Source organism: Rhincodon typus, chromosome 15 (genome assembly GCF_021869965.1).
Source record: "Rhincodon typus isolate 14 chromosome 15, sRhiTyp1.1, whole genome shotgun sequence".
NCBI lineage: Eukaryota > Metazoa > Chordata > Chondrichthyes > Orectolobiformes > Rhincodontidae > Rhincodon > Rhincodon typus.
Window position 1 is genome coordinate 50826479 of NC_063346.1, and position 10691 is coordinate 50837169.

Genomic DNA, 10691 nt, shown 5'->3' on the forward strand with positions numbered 1-10691 from the left:
ATACCATGGGATTGAGATTAAATCAGGAAACAATGAGGAGATGTAACCAATGCCAGTACTATAATCAGGGTGACTTTAATCTTCATGTAGATTGGGATAGACAAATTGGCAGACATAACCACAGGGAAGAATTCACAAAATGCATTTCGAACAGCTTCTGAGAACAATATTGGAACATAAGACCATAAGGAATAGGAACAGGAGTGGAACATTCAGTCCCTTGAGCCTGCTCCACCATTAAAGAGGATCATAACTGATCCAGCATTCCTCACATTCACTTTTCTTTCCTTTCCCCTTAGCCTTTGATTCCTGGATGATCAAGAAATATTTAAATCCCACCTGCTGCTGTGGAATCTGAACCTACAGACCTAATCCCTTCAGAACCTTTGTCTGGGCCCCTGGATTATTAGTCTAATGACATTACCAGTACACTACCATCTCCCTCATAGGAACACAGGCCATTGAAGAAAGGTAAAGGAATACTGGCCTTTATGTCTACAGGAGTAGGAATAGGCCATTCAGCCTAAAAGCCTGTTCCACGATTCACTAAGATCATGGCTGATGTGTGGCCTAACTCCATTTACCTGCCTTTGTCTCATATTTCTTAATACCTTTGCTTAACAAAAAAAAAATTTCAGATTTAAAATTAATAACTGATCCCACATCCATTGCTGTTTATGGAAGAGAGTTCCAAATATCTACCAACCTTTGTGTGTGGAGGTGCTTCCTGACATCTCTCCTGAACTGCTCCCTCGTTCTAGAATCCCCAACCAGTGGAAACAGTTTATCTTTATCTACCCTGTCTTTTCCTGTTAATATCTTGAAGATTTAAATCAGATCATCCCTTAACCATCTAAATTCTAGAGAAAACAGGCTTAATTTCTATAATGTACCCTCATAACTTAGCCCCTGAAGTCCAGGTATAATTTTTGTAAGCCTACGTTGTACTCTCTCCTAGGCCAATGTACCCTTCTTAAGGTGTGGTGCCCTGATCTACTCACAGTACTTCAAGTGGGGTCTAACCAGGCACTGGTTAGTGTCATTGTATCACTGCAGCATAACATCCGTATCTTTGTACTCCAATCCTCTAGATATAAAGGCCAGTGTTCCTTTAGCTTTCTTGACTATTTTCTGCACCTGTTTGTGCATTGGACCTTTCCATTGGAATGCACAGTCCACTTTGGATATCCACTGTATTTAACTTCACACCATCTAGAAAGTACATTGATCTGTCCTTTCTTTGGTCCATAATGGACCACTTGCCCACATTGAGCTGACACAGTTTTGCCCATTCACGTAGTCTTTCAATGCCTTGTTGTAGTATTATGCTATCAATCTACAATGTATACAATGCTGACTAACTTTGTGTTGTCAGCAAATTTGAATTTTCTATGCCATTATCCTGGTCATTGATAAATGATATGAATAATTGAGGCCCTAACACATCCTTGCAGGTCATCAGTGGTCACATCCTGCCAATTTGAGTACCCACCAATTATCATTACTTTCTGTTGCCTGACACTCAACCAATTTTGCAGCCCATGTCAGCAATTTTTCCTCAGTTGTGTGGGATTCTACCTTAGTTGACAACCTCTTATGTGGGACCTTATCAAATGTCTTCTGGAAGTCCATGAAAACAACATCCATTGGCATTCTCCTGTCCACTACCTTAATCACCCCTTCAAAAAATTCAATGACGTTTGTCAGGCATGACCTACCCGTCATGAAACCATGGTGGCTCTCCCCGATTAACAGAAAACTTTGAAGGCGTTCAGTTACCCCTTCCTTGATTATAAACGCCAACAATTTCCCCACCATGGATATTAGGTTAACTGCTCTTTAATTCCCTGCATTTCCTCAGATTCATGCTTTTCTTTATCAAATACTACATGCAACTCAATCCTGTAGTGATCATTATTTCATAAATGTTCATGCATAATTGGGTTACTAATTAAATCAGCTCACTATTCTTTCCTAAATCCAAAATTTCTTGTCCCCTGTTGCATCCAGGATATTTTGCCAGTGGACATTATCCCAGACATATTTCAGAAATTCATTGCCTTTCTAACAGGTGTTTGTCTGCCTCTCCCAATTTATGTTAAAGTTAAAATCCCCCATTAATACTACACTGGCTTTGCTGCACACTTGTCTAATTTCAATTCTACAACTCTCAGAAATATGCCAAAGATCCCTAGATAGCACGTTCCAAACCCAAGACCACTTCCATCCAGAAGGACATGGCCAACAGATCCATGGGAACACCATTCCCTGCAAGTTCCATTCCAATTCACTCACCATCCTGGTTTGGAAATAAATTACCGTTCTTTCACTGTCCTTGGTCAAAATCATGGAATTCCCTCACTAATAGCATTGTGGGTCAACCAATAGCACATGAACTGCAGCAGTTCAAGAAGGCAGCTTCTCAAGGGTAACTAGGGATGGGCAAGAAATGCTCGTCCAGTCAGATTTGCCTATGCCCAACAAGTGAATAAAAAAAATTCAGATAAGCTTTAAAGAATGAATTTGATTAATTTCAGTCAACCTTTATAATGAAATACACCTTAAATTGGTTTTAGTAAAATATCGTTACCCCAATGGTTACAATAATTTTGTATTCTCCTTTGAACTAGCTGCTTTTAAGTTTCTTTAGCATCCCCAGTCCTGTGCATGGTGACCCTTGGCCCCCTCAACAGCACAGAAGCACAAAGCAATGAAAAGGAAGGGGCCTTTCCCACATTTGTTTGGCCAACATTTATCATACAACCTGAAACTAATAACCTGGTCATTTATGTCACCATTGCTTGCGGGAGCTTGCTGTGCAGCAACTTGCTGCCACATTGCCTCTGTTACCACAGTGACTACACTTCTAAAAGTATTTTATTCGTTGCGAAGCATCTTCAGATGGTCCAAGCTTATGAAAGGCACTATATAAATGCAAACTTTGCTTTTCCATGTTTGGAAATTTGCATTATACTAAGTGGCCAAAGCACACACCATACAGCAACATTTTCACAAGTTAAAGAGGCTTTTTAACAAAATTTGCATTTACCCCATCGCAATATTTGTCAAATACATGAGGGCGGGGCAGAGAATTCTGTCTGTTTCTAAAAATGCCACTGTCTCTTTAATTAATCTGAGCTAAAAACTAGAAAGAGACTGGCCTGAATTTCGCAAACATCTGTGAGTTTGCAATGCATCAAGCTCCTGGCTGCTTCTCCATCCTGATATCATCAGTAGAATTCAACAACTTTGCAGGGATCTGAGCAATCATGGAATCCCTACAGGGCAGAAAGAGGCCATTCAACTCATTGAGTCCTCACTGACCCTCCAAACAGCATCCCACCCAAACCCCACTCCCTACCCTGTCCCTGTAACCCCACGTTTACCATGGTTTAATCCACCAAGCCTGCACACTACAGACAATTTAGCATGGTCAATCCACCTAACCTGCACATCTTTGTACTGTGGGAGGAAACCAGAGCACCCAGCCGAAACCCACATAGACGTGGGGAGAACGTGCAAACTCTACACAGACTTTCACCTAATGCCAGAATTGAACTTGGGTCCCTGGTGCTGTGAGGCAGCAATGCTAACCACTGAGCCACCATGCCACCTTTGTCACTGTGATGAGGTGTAGAAGAATCTCAGATAACTAAGAACACTCCTTTAACATTTACAGTGTGCATTCACCTTCTGTAAAGTTACTTATATCCCTCTTTATGCAGTCTGCACTCTGAGTGGACATGGTGTGACACTCAATACAGTTACAAATTCAAACAAGGTCAACTGTCTTACTGTTGGAAAAATGGACAAACAGTTTCAGTACACAAGTGGCACCAAGTTACATTTGGTGATTTTTAGTCTGTACCATGATTAAACAGAATCTGCTGATCGTATTCATCTAAGAGGGTAAGTAAAGGCCATTTTCATTTCATAATATAAATTCCCCAATCCCTCAACTCACCCAACCTCACATCGAAACACCTCTCCAGTTGCTGGGACATGACCCTGGTGCTGATGAGGGAGCTGACACAATCCTCTGTGTTGGAAATATCTTGCACGCTGGTATGATCAGCAAGTCTCATTTCCCACTTGATCTCCTGCAATTTTCTGATAGACTTCTTTACTATTTCTGGCAGGAGGAGACGTGTATTTTAAAATTAAATTTGTTTAAAGAGCCAACAATTATCCATCTTAAACAATGAGTGAATGGGAATGGATGCACACCATGAACTGATGCTGCAATATCTGAACATGAATGGATATTGTTATATTGAGAAAATTCATTCTACTTGATACTCACAGATCAACCTGTGATCATAGATCATAAAATAAAACTGGAGATTATGAGATCATTAAAATCTTATTGGACGGAAAATGATCAACCTCCTAATGGAATGCTAGTCTCTATGTACAGGATTAAGTGAGTATAGATCATGTTCAGCCATACAAAGCCCTGAATGAACCTGGAGTACTGCGTACTGTTCTGAATACCACACTTTAGGAAGGACACGTTAGCCTTGGAGAGAGTGAAATGTAGGTCTATCTGAATCATACTTGCACTTGAACGTTAAATTCTGAAGGGAGATTAAACAAATGAGGGCTGTGTTTCCTGGAATTTAGAAGGTGGAGGGGTAATTTTATTGCAGTTATCCAGGACAAAGTCTAAAACTAAAGCCAGATCTTTCAGAAGTGAAATTAGAATATATTCCAACGCCAAAGAGGTGGTAGAAGGTTGGAAATTTCATTTGTAAATGGCAATTCGCGCTCTGGATAAATAGTTAATTTAAAATCTGAGGGCTGGGCGGAGAGAGCCACAAGAACGGGCAATTCAAATTCAAGCAGTCATAGTGCATCACTCAGGCCACAGCTGGATTACTGTATGCAAATGCCACATTTCAAAGATACACATGTACATTTGTAAAGGTGCAACAAGATCACTAGTTGGTATGTCAGTAACTAGGAGTCACAAATTCAATGTTATCAGACAGACAGCTCAGAGTGAGATGAGGAGAAATTTCTTTATTCAGAGAGTTTGGAATACACTGCCTGGGAAAGTGGTGAGGCAGATTCCACAGGAGGTTTCTAAAGAGAACAGGGTATACATTTGAAAGGATTTAGAGGGCTTTGGATAAAGGGCTAGAGAGTGGGAATAGCTGGATAGCTCTTTCATGAGCCAGTACAGACACAATGGGTCGAATGGCCTCCTTCTGTACTGTGAAATTCTGATTCAATGAGTGATGAGGGGTAAATGTTCCTGCTGAGTAAGATGAAAGCTAAAGTATTGAAGGAATACATAAGGTAAAACTTGAATTGTCCCACCAGGTCAGTTGTGGTCAGTTATGCATGAAGACATAAATTAAAAATAATGTTTAATAGAGATTTTGGAAAAAAATGCATTTGAATTAAGCTACCTGAGCAGATAGTACAATCAAAGACATCAGAGGAATGAAAGACGAAGCTAAATGCTGGACTGGACCTGTCCAAATCCTATAGAGCAATCTCCAGCTGCCAAATGGCTCTTTCTCCCTCCAGGTGTTAACACATGCAGTAATTATAATGATTTGAAATATCCATCTCCCACTGTTTCCGCATGTTGGCATAGGTAAGAGAACTTCCTCCTGTACTGGGTCAATCTGTGAAATCCAGCTGTTATCACACAGAGTAACTCCAGATGTTGTGATACAGAGTAATTTCAGATGCAATGATACAGAGTAACTCGAGGCATTATCACACAGGGTAACTCTAGCTGCTGTCACATGAAATGAATAACTCCAGTTGTTATGACATGTCCCAATTCTGACAAGTGCTTTAATGCTGAGTGGATGGAATTGATGTGCAGAAGGTGTATAAGTTCAGGGTAGTGCTGATTCATTGGACTTCACTGAGATTTACCTACCTTTTATCAGACTTCTGTATTGATTGCTGAAAGAGCAAAGTAACTAATATACCTTAATAACTGGGGGGAAACACATTCTCATTTCCCTAACCACTTAAATCATAGCCGATAAAAAGAGTATACCCTTCTCTGCTCTCTTCCTGTCAAATGTAAACAAGGTTCGGGTTGGAAAATTAACTCATTATTGCATTAGTAATCACTTCATAGAAGAACATTCTTCATCCACCCAGGAATCAGCTCCCAATGTAAACGACAGGCAGGCTGCGGCTCATTGTAATCAAACAGTTAGTTACACCAATCTGATACAGAGGGTTGCTGTTGATATTCAAATGACAGTTACAAAACCTGAAGAATTTAAAAGATAAATAATCTTAATAAATAACACACATATTAATTCATACAAGCTTCCATCAAATAGGTAAACATAGAAGCAGATGATCCCTCAGTTATCTTATGATCTTTGCACGTGAATCTCCCAGCAATGCACCAGCAGCAGTAGTAGAGCAGCATACTAATTGAGTGTTGACAGTGCATGAAAAGATTCAGGCAGGCTTTTTAAAAGCAGGCATATTCCCCTTAAGGCTTGCAATGATCACCTAACATCTAATAAATAAAGTAACTGTGCCCTGAACATAAAGGAAAAAAGGAATCAGGCAAGTTATTGCAGGCTAACTCATGTCTGCAATATACATATGCCCCAACATTTAGTGGGCTGTGCATGTAAATTTACCACAGTTGGGGGATAAACATTCTGAATGTTTCATACGGCTTGCAGATATAAAGCCACTGTAGAAGCTAACTAGGCATTCACTTCACTCAGTTACTACTGAACCATTAAGTTGTAATTGTCTAATTGACCATGTTTTAATTTGCCACTGGCTCTAATTTAAACATTCGAATGGCACGCTAGCAATTTATTCAAACGTGCAGCTTTTGCAACCCGATATAAGCCATGGTGCAAGTGAGAAAGGCTTGTTTTGCCCTGTTTCGAAAACCCCTGGCAGATTTCCCAGCCACAACACTGTGGTCCAACAGGAGACTACAGAGACACTCAAAGCAAGCTTTTCTTTCGAGCTGTCTCAGAATAGAATTGTTAATGTGCTGAATATCAAAACTGGCATTCAACGGGATAGAGACAAAGATGAAAGTTACAACGTGGGCTGGTGACAACATATGGAAACTGCAGATTCTTGGAGTCGGGGTGGGGGACAGCACGGTGGCACAATGGTTAGTACTGCAGTCTCACAGCACCAGGAACCTGGATTCAATTCCACCTTCTCCCAACTGTCTGTGTGGAGTTTGCACATTCTCCCCGTGTCTGCGTGGGTTTCCTCCGGGTGCTCTGGCTTCCACCCACAGTCCAAGGATGTGCAGGGTAGGTGGATTGGCCGTGCTAAATTGCCCCATAGTGTCCAGAGATGTGTAGGTTAGATGGATTGTCCATGGAAATGCAGGGATTGGGGGTTTGGTCTGGGTGGGATACTCTTCAGAGGGTTGGTGCAGAATGGATGGGCTGAATGGCATGCTTCCACATGGAGGGATTCTATGAGAGCTCCAGCAGTATCCTGCACAGGGCCATCTTTAGATTGTGCCCATGAAGCTAGTATATGACATGCTGGTCTGGCAGAATGGACCGTACAACCAGAGTACACATGACAGCCACTTGGTCCTGATACTTCAGGCCATGCAAAATATTTTGGAGGCTCTGCATCGGGCTTCATCCAAATGCACAGTGTCAAGGTGATACTGTAGAACAGACACACTCTTTGCTGTGTGTGTTCAGTTAGCCCGAAAAGTAAAATGGTCTGGAAACAACTGAGCACCACCTTGAACTTCTAGAATGCTCCCATTTGGAGCTCTTCCTGTCCAAATCCTTGAGGATTTATGTGCAGGGAATGTTGGGACCACATCTAATCCCAGTTAGCCATATGTACCACATTGTCCAAACGGAGGTCCCGGACAAAATTCTTTGAATGATAACTCGTTGAAGCAGAAAGTTCTTTCTAGATTTTGCAAGTATTCAACGCGGATGCAGTCTTAGAAAAATGGGAGTCATTAGAGGTCTATCGCACAAAAAAGGCCCTTCAGTCCAATAACTCTGTACCAGTCAGAAACAACCACCAAACTATTCTATTCTCATTTCCCAGCACGGCCCATGGCCTTGTATGCCTGGGCATCACAAGTGCACATCTAAATACTTCATCAATATTATGAAGGTTTCTCCCTCTACCACCTTACAGGCAGCGAGTTCCAGATTCCCACCAACCACGGGCTGAAAACATTTTCCTCCCATCCCCATCTGCCGCTCACCTTAAATCTATGCCCTGGTCATTGATTCCTCCAGGAAGGGGCAGTTTCTTCCTGTCTACCCTATTTATTCCCTTCATAATTTTATATATCTCAAACATGACTCCTCTCAATTCCCTCTACTCTAAGGAAAACAACTCTCGTCTATCCAAGCAGCATCAGAGGAGCAGGAAGGCTTGGCCTGCTGTGTTCATCCAGCTCTACACCTTGTTATCTCAGATTGTCCGGCATCTGCAGTTCCTGCTATCTCTAGTCTATCCAATCTGTCCTCAGAACGAAAACAATGTGTGTAGGTGGGTGTGTGTGTTTGTGTGAGTGTGTTTATGTGTGTCTGTGTTTGTATGTGTCAGCGGGTGGGTTTGTTTGTGTGTGTATATGTTTCTCTCTGTGTGTATATGTTTCTCATTGTGTGTGTGTCTGTGTGTCTGTGCGTGTGTCTGTGTGTCTGTGGGTGTGTGTGAGCATGTGAGCATGTGTGTCTTGTGTATATGTGTAGGTATATTCATGCATGTGTTTTTATATATGTGTTTGCGTGTGTGTTGGTATGTTACTTTGTGTTTCTGTGTGTCAGTGTATGGGTGCATTTGTGTTTGTGCGTGGTTAGGTGTGTGTGTTTGTGTACCTGTATCTGTGTAAGTTTGCATATGTGTGTGTGTGTGTGTGTTTGCACTGGCATCCATTAGCGTGAAGTGTCAATTCAAGGACTGAAACATTCAGAACTCATTCCCTCCTCTTGATCTGGTCTCACTCTTAAAGTATACTCTGCACAGTGCAAGCATAATTACACTGGCATAGGGAGCCCAAGGACTGCTCTGAACTGATGAAAATTAAAATTAAAATTAGTGTTGATGGTGAATGTACTTAATTATCATCAAAGGAACTGGATTATTGATGACGCTAACATTTTGCATCACTCAGATGTGTGCAAATGTCATGTTTTCAATGGTCATTCAAACTGAAATTATGAAAAAGGTTTTCATTCATACAGAACTTCTCACAAACCTGGCCATTCCAAAGCTTTACAGTGAAGGAAGTCTTTATTTTTACATGTAGTCACTGTTATAACATGGTAAGTGCAGAAGCCAATTTGCACATGGCAAGTTCTTGCAGATGACAATGAGGTAATGACCAGATAGCACATCTTACTTATTGGTGGAAAGATCAATATTGGTTAAATCACCCGCTATTCTTCAAAATAGTGCCCCGGGTCTTTCACTTCCAGGTGAGAGGGAGGATGGAGACTCGGTTAAACGCATCACTCGAGTGAGAATACCTCTGACAATGCAATCTTTCCCCACTCCTCAAGTGGGGTGTTAAAACCATAAGAAACAGGCCCTTCAGCCTGCTCCACTATTCAATATAATCATAGCAGAATTTTAGTCTCTGGCTACAGTATCATCTAAACTCTGTACAACTGCAGCAAAAATATCTTACTCATATGCACCACCCTCCATTGCAATAAAGGCCAACGTATCATTTGCCTTCCTAATAACCGCATGGGTATATTAACTTTCTATGTATTGTTTACAAATTCCTCTGCATGCCACCATTAGATAGTCTCTTGCCATTTAAAAACATATTTTGTTCTTTCTATTCATTCCCACTGAAGTGAGTTAACATTCCATTCCAAACATGATACTGCCGGTCTAGATTTTAAGCTGAATTATCTGGTCAGGGGACATGAACCCATAACCTTCTGACTCAGTAGAAGACTGTTACCAACAAGAGATATAGATAACAGCTAAATGGTCTGCTTGTAGGTGGAACTGTTTTCATGTTATTTTGTGGCGTCAGTGGTTTCAGCACAACCTGCCTACGTGTGTACTGCTAATAAATACAAACCAAAGGTGGTCACATTAACTTCCTTTCCTAAAGTTGCATGGCAATTATCAGTTCAATAACAACCTGCATTTATATAGCTTCTTTACCACAGTAAGCACCTAAGGGGCTTCACAGAAGCAACTAACAAATAATTGAAGAGAAGCTTGTTTGAAGAGGTGGACTCCATGGAATATCTTAAAAAAAGGGAGAGAGATGATGAGATGGAGAGGTTGAAAGGAGGATTTTCAGAGCTCCTAGCAAAGGCAGCTGAAGATACAGCTGCTCACAGTGGAGCATTCACAATCCAGAATGTGCAAGAGGTCAGGATTCTTGGACGATTCCAGGGATGAGAGGAGAGAGAGAAGTCATAGAGGAATTTGTAAGGACGGGATAGGAGTTTTCAAACTGTGGTGTTGCTGGATTGGGAGTATGTGTAGGTCAGCGAGCACAGAGGTGTGGATGAATGGGAATTACTAGGATTGAGGATACTCAGAGAAATGTTTTGGAGGGGTTCAAGTTTGCAGGAATGCAATATAGGCAGTCAGCCATAACAATAGTGAAATAATCAAGTATTCAATTAACAAAAGTTTGGATGAGGGCTTCTGCATCAAATGAGGCAGGCCCAGAGAGGAGGGATACGAGAGAGGTGAAATACACAGGCCCA